The following is a 15,520-nucleotide window of genomic DNA, read 5'->3' on the forward strand; positions in this document are numbered from 1 at the left end:
GGAAAAATAAAATTGTGTTTAGGGGTGGGCGATATTGCAAAAAAGATCCATGATCTCATCAATTCTTTTTCAAAAGACCGACAGACCAATTAGGTAAAAGTAGGAGTGGGGGATACGACCTTAAATCTTATTTAACTTAATTGTATTTCATTTGATCATCTTTGTTATTATTAAAATGAAGAACAAAGATAAAAAAACACAAATAATAGGACAAATACAACATTAAATACAAAATTAAATAAACAGTGCTTTAATATTTTTTAGCCACAGTAAGTGTATTTAACAGTATTTAGCATTCAAGTAAGAAATTGTATTAAATCATTTAAAAATAAAGCACTATATAGACTTCACTGTATGAATAAAATATCCACTAATTCTTTTTAAATCTACAGAAGATATTCAAATCAAGAGCAATGAGTGATTTACCTTTTTCGTATTTTGTTGTTTGATTAGGCTAACATTAATGACAGGTAAATTAGGCTGCTGTCACTTTAAGACCGAATGCACGGATCTAAAATACCTACACGCATCCAAACTGTTTCCATTTACTTAAGATATAAACAACTGTGTTTATATGTAAACCGTGTGTGTATTTTACAGTTCAAGCACAATAAGACATAAAAGAGAACTTAGTTTGGTACTCATGAGCCGTGTGACAGGCTTTTAACGGGCAAGTGCTTCGGGCGTGAGCGTTAAGAAAAGTTTATGTCCGAACAGCGTGCAGAAAAAAAATAAAATTTACTGGCAAGGCTTAAAACACATGCAAATAATAAACTTTCATTATGGTGAAAAACTGCAATGGGCACGTAACCCTACCGCTGCACTGATAAACATGATGTGAATGTGCGTGACGTTGAACAATATGCTGGGATGGGGGCGCCAGAACTGCAACTGACAGAATGCACTGTAGCACGATAATACAATCTCTCTTCAAAGGCAGATCATGGGGACATTTTAATTGTTCACAATTTAAAATCATAATATCGCACACCCCTACCGTGGTTATGAATCATTTTCTTCGTGTTAATGGGGTCATGACATCAATTATATTTTCTTTAAAAGTACACTATAGGGGCTTTCGCACCGGGTACTTGCAGGAACTTTGTTCTAGGAACTATTCACCAGGGTGGTTCCCCAAGAACTAATGGTTCCCCTAAGAATGTTTTCCTGGTTGCATTTGCACCGCCAGTAGGAACTCTGAAGTGACATAAGCCACGCTTGTTGTTGTGACCTTTATTTTGATGGCGCTGAGAACACCAGCCAGTGCCACACAGTGCTTGCATTCTCCGTGTTCACTAGTTTACGATCTGTCTTACAGTCCTGTCTAATACATTATTAATAGAACTGTTATACATATAAAGTAGACAGTAATGAAAAGTTATTAGCGTATTCAGTGTGGTTGATGTCCAGTGTTGCTAGCTGAGCAGAAATACATAATCATGTTTGGCTTGGTCCCCTCAAAGTTGCGTTGGATTTTCTCCTCAGCATAAAGGTTAAGAGGCCCATCTATCACTGTTTTCCATGTTCGTAGAGTTGGTTTCTGGAGTAAATATATAGGCTATAATCTGTGTGTTTACACAACCTTTTTAAGAATGATGGGTGCTGGCGTTTCGCTTGTGTTCGGCCAATCAGCGTACACTAAAGTCACGGATATCGTTTATCACGAGCTCGAGTGTTCACTTTTTGCCAGCAGACTCTCTGCGTTGTTCTGTTGACTGTTCAGTATTATTAAATTTTTTTTTTTTAAATTCTAAATTGGTGACTGTATATTTTAGCATTGTATAGCAACCTCCTCCGTCATCATTACGTCAACGCATCATACAAAGCTGCGCGTTCCAAGGCACTTCAGTGGGCCTTTAAAAGCAAGCAAAATAACCATTAGATCTATCTGCGATACTACAATACTCTTTTTCTAAGGATCAGTGCTTCTGCAGTGATGAAACCGTTCTGAAAAATTCAGATGATTTATTGCTTTTTTGGAGAGCCGTCAAAAATAATCAATTCTACTTTCCAACAGTGTGTTTCTGTATTGACTTGGGAAAATGTTTGCAATGATTCATAAATTATACAATACAACCTTTTAGGAGAAACATCGAAAATACTCAAGGTTTTGGTGTTTACATTCAAGTGAAGCAACAAGCCAAATTCATCTAGCAAGAAAGGTCTCTATATATTTATAACCACTATCTATATCTCGTTCCTGTCCCGTCCCGTCCTTTTTTTTTTTTTTTTTTTTGAAAACTGAGAACTTTTCAAAAACAGATTCTTTATAAAGTTTTATTCTTCAGAGAAAATTGAAACATGGCCATATGTCATCTTTGTTAAATCAACACTAAGGCCAGTTCACCAAGACAAATGTTTGGTGTGAAAATTCGATGCAATAAACATTTTAATTTGAATAAACAGTTGTGTCTGTTCAGATTGATTCTATCAATGTAACCTTTTTTTTTTCCCGGAATGGCATTCTAATCTCTTTTCCATCGCACTGTGAATAAAACTGGCCAACCAATAAGAGTTGCACTTTTGGTCATGTATCCGGATAGGTTGCTGTTACATAAAACTGTTTCAATTTGGTGGTGCACACAAACAGATTATTTTGCTTAGCAAGAGTAAAGAGCAGAAGAAAAATCTGGACATGTCTTTCTTTCTCTGTACGGTTGTATTTGGTGTTCTCTGATAAACAGCATAGTGAAAAAAATTTTAAATTAACAGCCTTTTGAAAACATGTAAATGCTGATTGACTGTGTGACATCAGAAATGGATTACTGCCCTTGCATGTATGTGTTCTTATTGCAACCTTTTGAACAATTAACAACAATAAAGACAATTATGAAGCAAATCAAACACTGAGAATAAGAACATGAATAAAAAACTTCAAAATCTATGCCTAGTTCTGTCATGAAACTCTAAATGGAGCAGGCTGATGGGTCCTTAACAAAAGCTGATGATAATTACATGTTTATTCATGTTCTTAACTACTTGGCACAAGCTGATTGGTTCATGTCAAATCTGCAGCCAATGAGCATGCTGCTCAACTTTTAAATGGCTGGTTACCATTGACTTGAGAAGTTTGCAGCGCGCTTTCAGAGTTTGTCTAAAACCCTCCATCTTCCCCAGCTCCACCTGTATAGATCTGTATTGGTTATTGATATATGCTATATTTGTGCAGCAGCAGTATGTCCTACATGCTCACAGCAGCCTATCAGTGTATGTACTGGCAGTAACAAGTTACTGTTCTCTGCAGCAGCTTTAATCTACAACAACAGCAATAATCAACATCACTCAAATACAGCAGCAATACAGCAGCAGTGTAGCCGATCTATTCCGCCAAGACCAAATGCATTAACACTTTAATATCCATTACCATGCTAAAAATCTTCAGAGAGTTGTCATGATAGAAATAGGGTATATCAGCATCTTGATAAGCAAACAGCATATTATACTTTGGTTTAGTATTGTTAATGTTAATATATAATATGAAAACAATATGTCATCCTCAAATCTTATTGGTTACACAATCAGCTTTTGTAACTAACTAGGCCTATCATGTTACAGAAGTCACTCAAATTGTTCTGTACTTGCTACAGCAGACAGAAGTAGATCAGATAGTGTGTCTGTATAATAAGATAACCAGCCATCCAATATTTCCACTTCTGCCATGGTATATATAGTTTTGTATAAACAGAGTATACATGTATGAGGACTGACAGGAACACAAAGGCATGATAAATGACTAGCTGTCCACTGAGTTCTGTTCATTTAGCAAATATCAAATGAACTCACTCTCAAAATTCGGTTTTCACTCCTGTAAATTCCAGGTAGTCCCTTTGGTGATTTAAAGTGACTGTAATTTTCTTTCATAACTAAATTATGCACAAGATAACTGTGTTTAACAAGACTGACAATCATATTTCACTGCAGTGAATGTATACATTTTGACTGTGTGAGCTATGTTTTGGTTTTTAGTTATTTTCCCTGAAAATTAATTAGCAAAAAATCTTTTAGCTGCTAGATATACCAATTACACATTACACCATCTTGCTCTTTCTAGAGAAGTATTATATTGTTGTATGGAAGTATGGTATTGGAGACATGTTGACAAAAGTTTGTAATGAACCTGAATATTAGTTTCTCCACAAGCACTCAAACTGATGCAACAGTGTCAAGAGTTGCCTTAAAAATAAAAGTGTCAAAAAACACCCACATGACATTATATTTAACACCAACATTAAAATGAAAAAAATAATTATATTATGCATAATGAAAATAAAACCTATTCCAGGATGAATAAGATATTTTCCATAATAACATTATTTCCATGACAACTCCCCTGTGTAATTAAATTCCCCTGTGAAACTCTATAAGCAGCACTTCTTCAATACTAAAATTCAATTAATGTTTTCACAAGCATCAGAAACAATTCTTTCAGCCACTGCAGAGATGTTTAAACAGATTGAGTAATGGTAATCAGTGATGTGAATATTAGCTCCACAGCATTTAAAGAGCTCTTTCAGTACGTTCTTTCAGATCTCCGCTTCTCCTTTTCTCCACATCACTTCTTTTTTTTTTAAATAACCACTACAAGTATTTTAAACAAGTCTTTCTTTTCTTTTTTTTTTTTTTACAAAGTGTTTCTATCTTGAAAAAGACATAAAAATTACTTTATAATTAATAAAGGTAAGGTCATTTCAAAAATGCTGTTTGTTCAGCATTCAACTAAGGCAGTCAAGCTTTAGATAGATGGATAGATGGATAGATAGATAGTTCATGTAGATTGTCTACAAACCGGAAGGTTGGTGGTTCAATCCCCGGTTCCACCTGACCAAGTGTCGAAGTGTCCATGAGCAAGACACCTAACCCCAGCTGCTCCCGACGAGCTGGGTGGCGCCTTGCATGGCTGACACCGCCGTCGGTGTATGAATGTGTGAGTGAATGGGTGAATGTGAGGCTATATGTAAAGCGCTTTGGTGGCCATAGGTCTGTGAAAGCGCTATATAAATGCAGTCCATTTACCATTTACCATAATTTGCATTTGACAACTTTCAACTCCCACCTTACAGTTGGATGCATAAACAGACAGTGTGGTTTATTTCACATTCGTGTGTATTTTGCCTTTAAGCTTATTTGTAAACACAAAATAAGTTGAATATCAAATAGAACAGTTGAACATTAGTTGACAAATAAAATATGTTGTTTAAATTATTACTGCCTTTAGTTATTATTTTGGAATAAATCTGAAAATGCTTACAAACAACTAACTTGATGAGATTTATACTTGGTTTTAATAAACAGAACATTAATAACATTGTTAATGTAAAAATACAAAATAGAATTGTATTTGGTTTCTTTTTTTTTTTAGTTAATGTAATGTTTATTTAACCAGGAATATGTGGCAACATTAAGGGTAACTGGGACATGAATTTACATTTGATTTATAAAAAAAACATTAAACATAAATAAAACTTAAAAACTGAGGTTTTTGCCTCCTTTCAGAACACCTACTGTATATACAGTGCCATGCGAAACCATTCAAACCCCTTCATTTATTTTTAACATTTTATGTTAAACTACTTTAAATTACTCTATTTTCACATCAATCTACTCTCCATACACTATAATGACAAAGCAAAAAAAAACAGATCTGTGACAACTTTGCAAATTTATTAAAAGGGAAAAACTGAAATAAGTAGGCATTGCATAAGTATTCAAACCCTTAACTCAGTACTTAGTTAAAGCACCTCTACAGCCTCAAGTCTTTTTAATGTATGATGTGACAAGTTTTGCACATCTGAGAATATACAGAGAATATTGTTTCTCACAGTCTGAGAGAGCCTTTAGGTGCTTTTTTGAAAATTCCATGGGTTTTCATGTGTCTTCACTGGCTACGAAATGAAATTGAAATGATCATGAGCTAAATTTCAAGTGGGTATGAATACTTATGCAATGTAATTCAGTTTGTTGTTGTTTTTTTTGTTTGTTTTTTCAATATGGTGTATGGAGTGTAGATCAATGTGAAAAAAAGTACAGCAACATAACAAAATGTGAAAAAAATGAAGGGGTTTGAATACTTTCACAAGCCACTGTATATATAGATAGGGGAAGATGCCCACTCATTTGTTTTTACAATGACAATGTATATTATAAATAACTGAATAGTTGTTAATGAAGAATGTTTTAAGGTCAATATTTGGGGTGTAAAACAACATAATGCCATACAATTATTATTTCAAAGAGTATTGCTTTATTTTGTAAACTATCCAAAGATACACACAATACTCATGTATCTCAAACAGACTGTCAAAGTGCAAAATTGTTACATATGTAACATCAAGGCAAGGCAAATTTATTTATATAGTACATTTCATACACAATGGTAATTTAAAGTGTTTTACAGGAAAAAGGACTTGCAGCATTTACTGTGAATGGAGCCACTCTGAGACACGAATCATGACCTTCTTGCGTGAACAGTGTGCTTTATTCTGAAATCCACCACAACCTATTTTATTATATCGCAGTTTTTGCCGTGTGATAGGCGCACTAAGCTATATCGTGATTTTGTTTTCTGTTTGATTGACAAATAATTAGCAAAAGCAATGGTACAAAACACAGTGATCTTTTAGGTTCATTTTAAAACTGTTGTGGAACAGATTAAACTATGAGGGGTCAAATTAAAATCAGAAATAGTAATTTGATATAGAGTGCAATAGAGCAGACCAATTAGTCCATTTAAAAAGGCTAGCTTATTATTCACCTGTATGTGACTGTAGTCTTCGACGCAGGCAGTGTTTTAATCTTTGGTTTGCATAAATTACATACAAAAGTATTACTAGTAGATTCATGTGGAATATCAACCCACTCCTGTACGTCTTTTACACAATCATCAGACGACCTATTCTCAGTGAACTGTAAATCCACAAGATGCGTGAAATAAAAACAGATGGCGGTAAAAATGTGTACTCTAATAAGACGGCGCTGCACTGCTTCAATGCATTGCAGGTTTGTCAAAAACGAAAAACGGAATGTAGCTTTTAACAAAATGTACAAAACAAAATTGTAATTAGCTACTCCCCAATACTACCCATTGCAACATAAGCAATCATATACTGTTAAAACTGTTCCACATGCATTTCAGATAAAATTAACTGTTTATTATATATTTAATGAAGCAGGAGCAATCCATGCGTGCATCATTCACCTTTCATTTTGAAGCCACAACCTTACACCCCAGTCAAAGAAAGACTTCTCATGAGATATCTGAGGAGTGCGTGGAAGCCCACAGTTTCTGAAGTGCAGAGGGAATTATTTAAAAGTTTCAGTTTCAGGTATGGTACTGTATATTTAATGATGGTACTGTTAAATTATGTTTCTTAGGCACAACTAACACCACAATCAGGTCTGGTTTAAACTCTAAGATGGAAAATGAACAGTTTATCATGCTGAGAGATAAACAGTGTTGGGGGTAACATTGCAAGTAACACGAGTATTTTTAAAATAAGTAACGCAAGTCCAATTTATTGACTGACACCTCTTCTGTCGCCATGTTGAGAGAAATTGGGAGTGGGGTGCAGAAGCGTTGTGTGTGCTGTGTAGGGCTGCAACAACTAATCGATTAAAATCGATAATAATCGATTATGAAAATCGTTGTCAACGAATGTCATTGTCGATTAGTTGGTCTGCTCACGTCACGGGGAGCGTTTACTGATGACGTCACTTTCATGACAACACAGTCACACGCGAAATGGTAGAGAGTACAGATCAATCGGCGGCAGAAAAAAAGTGTGCGCCCCAAGTCATCTAAAGCATGGGAGAATTTTACATTAAATGCAGCAAATAAGATTGTAACCTGCAAGTTATGCAAAGCTGAGCTTGTGTGGCATGTAAGTAACGTTACCACAGTGATGCACGAACACATGAAGAGGAAACACGTTGGTGTCACGGATGAAGGTGAAACATCAGCACGCTAAGCAAAAACTGTATATCCTCATTATATGAAGATGTGAAAATGGTATAGGTCTAGTTTAATTCAATGCTACCGTGTAAACAGCTTTGTTTACTAACTTGGGGACAGTCAACTAGATCTATTTTGTCTCGAGCGTCAGGTTGCGCAATCAGTTCGCTCGCAACATAAGTGATGGATTAAAATAGCGCTACCGCAGAAATAGGTTAAATTAAATGTTTACAAAGTGAAGCCCTAAATATAAAGGCAGTTAATAACAGCAGCAGTAAAAGATTGTTTTTTAGTCACTGTAGACAGTGGTTTTCAGCGAATGCTTGTGCACTAATGCATAATTTTTCTTGTCCTTTTAATCAAGCCTGTTAGCTTGCTGCGTACTATTCGGTTGTTAAGTCGTGACGTAACCACTCTCCGATAATACTCTTTCCGGGTCCAAAGTCCAGGTCCTCTCTACCTACCTACCGCTTTCGCTAGTGTTTTGGTTATTATTGAGTGTTTTTACAATGCCGCAGTGCTCTGTCCCGTGTCGGGAGCTAACTCACTTCAACCTCGTAAATCTTCTTTTTCATTGATGCCTGGTATACCCTTAATTATGCCACCTGAGTGATGAGCTACACTAACCACTCTGTTGGTATTAAAGGAATTTAAACCCTTTTTGACCGCCAAGGGTGCCTCACTAAGAAGGACGTGATCGTAAATAAATTTACAGGTTCCACCGTTGTTATTTCTGGACAAGAGGAGTGCTTGGACCCAAAACGTCACGCATGACGTCAGACTTAACAATCGGTATTAAGTTTTAATTGTTTTTCAAACGCGATCTACTGCGGCTCTACTACGTTCACATGCTTGTTTTCAGTCTTTCTATATTTAATTTATCAATATCTCCTTATAATTCATTTAATTTTAAATAAAATTTAAATTAATTATATATTTCACAAAATTAATGGAGAGGAAGTACCAGGAGGCATTCCAAAAAAATAAGAGTGCTATAAACACCACCAACAGCAGAATGGCTTCAAAGCAACACCAAGTAACTTTTGCTCTCGGGGTCCCCCTACAGTTGGGAAACAGTATTGTCTTCTACTGCGGTCGTAAAATCTGTCATGGTAACACCAGGGGATACACGTGCATTTGTTGACAAGCCGATACCCCCAAACTCTGCAGAAGGAGTTCTCACGTCTTGGGCAGACTGCCTGCGTTGCGTGTGAAATGTCTTCATCCCAGGTACAGTGGCATATATTTCAGCATGTCATATGAATATAATTTCATGGGTTTTATTTTTTCAAACGCCAAAAGATCGCGTAGCTCACGTTTACAAGCCAGCGTCATTATAGTAGCCTATTGGCTACTGTTTTACAGAATGCTAATTCAATTCAATGTTTGTGTGGTAGGTAATAGCCATATATCGTCAATATTATAATATCAAGCTACCATAGATGAATCTGCAAAGTTGAAAAATCGATTTGCATTAACGTTATAGCCTGAAGCAAGACACTTTCACCAGAAAAATAAATAAACAAACATGACTATCAGCCTGCAGTCATTAGGCTACTTAGCCTAAAAGATCATTTTGTCCGTCTAATCATGCATTATTTACTTGCAAGAATGTAGCTCCTACCAAACTTGTACACGCCGTTTAGACATAGGCCTAGGCCTACTTCTGACTTTTTTTTTTGTCCGTTGCTGCTTTGGCCATGACAAAAACATACACACGAAAGCCGGAAAACAAACGCTGGTTGGCCTCTCACGTCCAATTTTCAGGAAGTGGCGTATGCCGTAAAGCAGTCAAAGTCTCACTTTATAAACCAATGTCTTTGCTGTTGACCTTTGATACTGGCCGCTCGTCAGGGGAGGCAAGGGAGGTACAGCCTAGCCAAAAAATTTAGGTGAAAATCATTCTCAATTTCCAGTTATTCATTTCATTTCTCAGAATGTGTATTTTTTCCATAGCCAGAGACTTGTGCCTCCGTTGATAAAAAAAAAAAAAAATCTGTCTCATTCTGTCAGTTCTGCCCACCTCCCAGAACCAAACGCGTACAGGTAAGAAAGCTGTTAGTTTACCATACACTCAAAAAGATGGTTCTTTAAAGGTTCTTTACAAGTAGTAACGGTTCTATTTAGAACCATAGTGTCCTGAAGAACCCTTTATATGCTGAAATGGTTCTTTGTGTTGGAGTTTAGGGTTCTTTACTCCCGCCTTTTTGTTTTTCAAATCTGTGACTGTCAAAGCCTCCTCATTACTGATTTTCTGGAGCTCAGCTAAACTATACACAGACTGTCAACATACTCTCAACAGCTAAATGATTTCTTTCTTAAAATGTCTATAAATTATAACTTTAAAAATTGTAACTGGTTTCCTACCAATCGTGTATTTTTCTCTTTTTAGTTTAACTGAACATGTAAGTGTGAGCAGCTCTGTTCCTACTCATCATCTCTTCTCCACAAAGTACAGAGATATGGAATTTATGATCCATATTGTTTTTTATTATTATTACTTTATGCCTAAACATACCCAGTCACAAAAAAAAAAAACATTAAAGCTGTCCTATGACTTTATATCACTTTTCCCTTTTAACATGGTAAAGGGCTATACTCTCCATTTTTGCTAATGTTGGCCTGCATGAACATAATTGTTTTTACATAATCAACTGGAAGAGACACAATGTAACTCTAAACTCGATTGTGTATTTCAGATGCTGACACGTATCATAACCTTATTATCTGCAGAGAGAAACTGCCACTAAGAATACACATAATGAAGGACGTAAAGACATCATATAGTGGATTGTTAAGATATTTCACTGGAACTTGGTCTTCATTACATCTATATCGTGTTCAATGTTATTTATTAATTGTGGCAAGCAAGACGAGGCCGAGGGTCGTGAGAGAACGGCGCGAGGTCGGTGGTGAGATTACTGATGAGCGACACACCAGTCTCGTATCTCTCACGGAGGAGCGACGACAGTGAGGATCGAGGCAAGGCCTGGACTATTAATGTTATGTTTTGATATGTGGCGGCAGTTGTCCGTCGTCAGTGAGGGGCTGCCACCTTTACTTTCATTCTGTATTTGTTTATTTTATGATTATTAAAGTGTTTTACACATTTGCCGGTTCCCGTCTCCTTCTTCCCACAACAACATACTTTGCTACATTAATGTATTCAGCTAACAACTGTTGTTAGAGCACTGTCATTTTTGCTACAATCTGGCGTGTCAATAAAAACATAAATGTACCAAATTTTTTGTCCTTATTTGGATATAAAGGGCCTCAAAAAGAAACGCAATCCAAAAAGTAATACGATTAAGATTAAGAATCCATTACTGCAATGCAGTAATTCTTTGGATTAGGTTACTAAATATATTTTACAAAATACAACCAATCTGTACCAGACAATTCATTTAAAGTAATTCTACCAGGCAGGCTGCAAGGTATTGTTCACTAAACATAAAAACCTGCTTTTGTTCAAATTGGTTTAAGCAAATCAGTTTTTTCAGATCTGAACTGGGTAACTGGCTAAATATCACTTCTTTGGCACAAACTAATGCTTTCACAACCTCTAAACCTGCACTGACATGCATCAGGGTTTTACCAGTTCAGACATGGGCACATATATTTCTTGAATTACACCGTAGCGTAGCATAGCATAGCATCCTGCCAATGCAGCAATTCATTGGTTTCCACCACGAAATGAGTTGCAGATCCATCCTGTTACAGTTGCAGACAGTAACTGGACAATTTTATATGCAAGTGAAGTGATACACCGTTATTGCAAGAAAAGGATTCTAAACTTGTTTTTAAAATGAAGGAGAAAATGGCAGCAAGTAGCTTGCATGACATGCTCTCATCCTGAAAACAATGGAGAAAAAAAAAACTATCCAAGGTAAAAGAACATTAGAATCAGGCTACATTAATTCGCATTGAGGAAAACATAGTTTTGTGTTGTGTGCAGTGAATTAATGTCTGATGAGAGCTTGAATATATCAAAACTCAATAGACATTTAAAAAACATTCAATCACAACTCAAATGTTATGAAAAATAAATGTTGAAAATATTTTTTTTACAAAATAAATATTTGTGTCTTAAAAAAAACAATAAAAAAAATAAAAAATGCATTCATGTGACAACATTAGAAATTTCTTCAGAAATGCATATTGTTGGGCCTATGTGCTACATTGTTATATCAAAGTAATACATTTCCTTCCAAGTTTGATTTTACAGGCAGTCTACGTTTGTATGACAAACAATTCTAGCGGTATTTGGTTACTACTTGATTGTACCATTTAAAAACTGGGTGCTGCAAACAAAACCAACAGAGACAACAAAAGGTTTCTTGAAAGCTCAAAACCAAGAACACAAAATCGTTGAACATTATAACTTCATTCTACCAGTACAAACGGGTTCAATAAATTGCTCATCATTATGTGAGTAGAGAATATTAATCCGAATGCACTGGAACACCCAAAATGCAAAAAAAAAAAAAGGCGAAAAGCCTAAAACAGGATTTATTTATGTGGTGAAATGTCCCTCTTTCACCTGCAAAAATGTTGCAATAATAGACTTTATAACAAGCACAAGCATGTAGGCCCGTGCCTAACTGCAAACCAAAGTGATTACAGTTAGAAGAATGTACACAAAGAATTTGCTTAAAGGGACATTCACCCAAAAACCTGTTATCAAAAATGCAGTTGTCGGATCGCTGTTCTTCATACACTGCACGACTGTTTGGGGAGCCATTTAGTTGCTGGTGTGTGCACATTACACGACGGAAGAGCAACAGGGGGGGTCACACATTACACATCATTTCAATAGGAAGAATAGCAGACAATTCTGTCTGGTCAACAGACTACATTTCACAACCAAACATACGCGAGAAGTTCACACGTGAGATAGGAATTCTCATGCGTGACTGGATTTCTTCCAGTTAAAATAATTGCCCGCAAAATGCTTGCAATCCAAGTTGTCTGTTCCAAAGAAAAAGAAAAAGAAAAAAATTAAGAATATGAAGAAGAGAATGGTTGCTTGCAGAAGCCATAATTGCTGATGTTTTGTTGCAGGTGTTTTGTTGCCAAATTATTACCACTATACTGTTATTATTACGGCATTACTACCTGCGGCACCAACTATACTCGAGGCTATCAAATTAACCAAATGAACGTCCTCGTTGTGCGAACATTTTATCGTCACCGGCAGGAAAGGAGGAGAAGACTGCAAGCAATCCGGCGAGAACCACCGGAACTTCCTGTAAATGGTCTGAAAGTCCGAATCAAACAGAAAATGCTTTCACACTAGAAACGAACCAAACCTTTGTTCAGTTTGATCCGGACCGAGACTCCCTCTTTTCATCGGACCAAATTTCGTCTGTTTGATTCGGACCGTGGTCCGAGGGAGGTTTCACACCTGTAATTTTGATTTGGATCAAACTGAAAAGTCCAAAAATCCAGACCAAACAAGGCAGGTGTGAAAGGGCCCTAAATATCTCGCATCGGCGACGCATCAGCGCTTCTCTCAGATTGCGTCTTTGATAATACACACTACACGATTGTCACTCACATGAACGAGCACCAATTTGCCTCCAATTTCAAGCATTTGTCAGCGACTTCCTCAAAACTGTTGGCGAGTGAAAATTGGGGCTAAAATCATGCAGTGTGGTGCTGTGCCAAATTCCGACCCCCGCCAGATTATTACCCCAGATTATTGAGGGAGGTAATAATTTGGAAGGAGTTCAAATTCAGCACATCACTGGCATTACTCACCCTCATGTCACTCCACAAACTTTTGTGAAACAAAAAAAAAGGATGTTAGGCAGAATGACAGTCTATGAAAGTAAATGGGGACTGTGATTCTGCCAGACATCTCCTTTTCTGTTCCTCAGAAGAAACTCATACAGGTTTTGGAACATTATGAGAGTGAGTTAATGATGAAAATTAGTTCATTTTTAGTCATCTTTAAGAATGTGGGAACATTTTTGCCTTGCTTACTCTGCTGTCCCCAATTCTCATGTACACTGAGTCATGCATACCAGGAATTTCTCTCTCATAAAAATCCAACACTAAAGAGCAAAGTCCAGCTATTACAAAGACATAAAGTCTCATGTTTTACAGCATACATAAATATATCCATCTTGAAATACCATCACATCTTCAGCATGACACATAAGAACTAGCATACAGCTGTCCATAATTTATGTAAAAACACGTACCTTCAGCTCAAACTTGGTTTAACAGCATGCAAAAATCTATTTCCGATAACAAGTCAAATGTTATCAGTAATGTAGAACGTGAGAACTTTGCACTAAGTTGGTGTATTGTGGGTGTTTCTTCAACTAGGCACTTTTTTAGTTTTGCTGGCCGGAGTGAGTGAGCGCAACATCAACAGGTTGAGGGAGTGTTTACACAACGAGTGAATGAGCAAAACACACTACAAAACAAACGACTGTAACCTAGTTTATAAAGGCTAATAAGTTCACCAAACCAGTCGGATATGTGACCATTTAAATGCAATTTTCATAACGCCATGAACGAAAGTGACGCGCTGAAAGCGAAATGTTGTTAGGGGAAATTAAGCAGGTCTTTTCTCGAAACATACCTCAAAAAGTGACCAGCCTCCTTGTTGTCAAACTGGCGCTGTAACTTTCTGACGAGAAGTTGTCATTATCTGCTTAGTTTGGACACTTTTGTCTTCATGCCGGAGTTTGTTTCTTCCCATCAAGCGGCCGTTCCGGATTTCGAGTCTAGGCGGGCGCGCGGGTCTCCACGCCTACCTGAGCCAGGCCACGCTGACGCGCCTCGTGCCCAACGAACCGCGCCTGAATACTGCTGCACCACAGCAAACATGCGAGACACATGCCCACATCATCGGCTAGATTCAACTACAATTCAAATAACATGACAATAATAATAGTGTTGGTAATTAAATCAGTTTCAAAGTGTCTCTTTCGCGGTCACCGTCTCTCAGTCTTCTGCATGTTGCAGCTTGATGCGCCTCCAGCGACGGATTCTGCTGTCACGTTAACCCAACCAACCACAGCCCATTATACCACAACTGTTTGGTTAGATTATGTACATTCAGAAATCTAGTAGATTGCCTTTTTGCCATGAAATATCTTGATATTTTTTGCATTTAGTGTATGTGGGTGTTTCTTCAACTATGGACACTTTTTTGTGTCTAATAATGACTACTTTTTTCCGGTGTTAACGGCATTATGTGATTGTTATGACAGTGGTGTAAATGACTACTGCATTTTACACAGATTATCGGCATGATTGGGAATTATGCACAAAATATTTTGTTCGAAAGTGTTAAAATGAAATGTTCTGGGTTTAAAAAAAAATGTTATCACACTGACACTGTTGACTTTGGGTTTAAAAAAAGTGCACATACTTTTGAAGGAAAAAATACTTAAAGGCAAACGTTGTTGGTTGTGATGGAAATAATTAAGTTGAGACGACTGAGGGACCGTTGTAATTTTGACACACAAAAACATTGACACATAAATATTGAAATAGATTGTGCTTTTTGTCTTGTGTAGCTTTTAAAATACATAGAAGGCGATTGTTAAATAGAAA

At 36.7% G+C, this 15,520-nt stretch overlaps 1 protein-coding gene and 1 long non-coding RNA gene across 3 annotated transcripts in view; one reads left to right on the forward strand and one right to left on the reverse strand.

Moving 5' to 3' along the window:
• Positions 1-14,969, reverse strand: part of arap2 (ArfGAP with RhoGAP domain, ankyrin repeat and PH domain 2) — a 93,869-nt gene extending 78,900 nt beyond the window's left edge. Inside the window, exon 1 of one of the 2 annotated variants that reach the window (XM_082151392.1) lies at positions 14,541-14,969. The gene's annotated coding sequence lies outside the window, so the exon portion shown is untranslated. The other variant, XM_082151393.1, reaches the window with a different exon arrangement.
• LOC309486622 lies at positions 4-4,735 on the forward strand. Its single transcript, XR_014201621.1, has 2 exons — positions 4-4,081; positions 4,129-4,735. It is a non-coding gene; the product is annotated as an uncharacterized lncRNA (long non-coding RNA).
• Positions 14,970-15,520: the final 551 nt, after the last annotated feature.

This window comes from Leuciscus leuciscus (assembly GCF_965113295.1).
Source record: "Leuciscus leuciscus genome assembly, chromosome: 2".
In the NCBI taxonomy this organism is placed as follows: domain Eukaryota; kingdom Metazoa; phylum Chordata; class Actinopteri; order Cypriniformes; family Leuciscidae; genus Leuciscus; species Leuciscus leuciscus.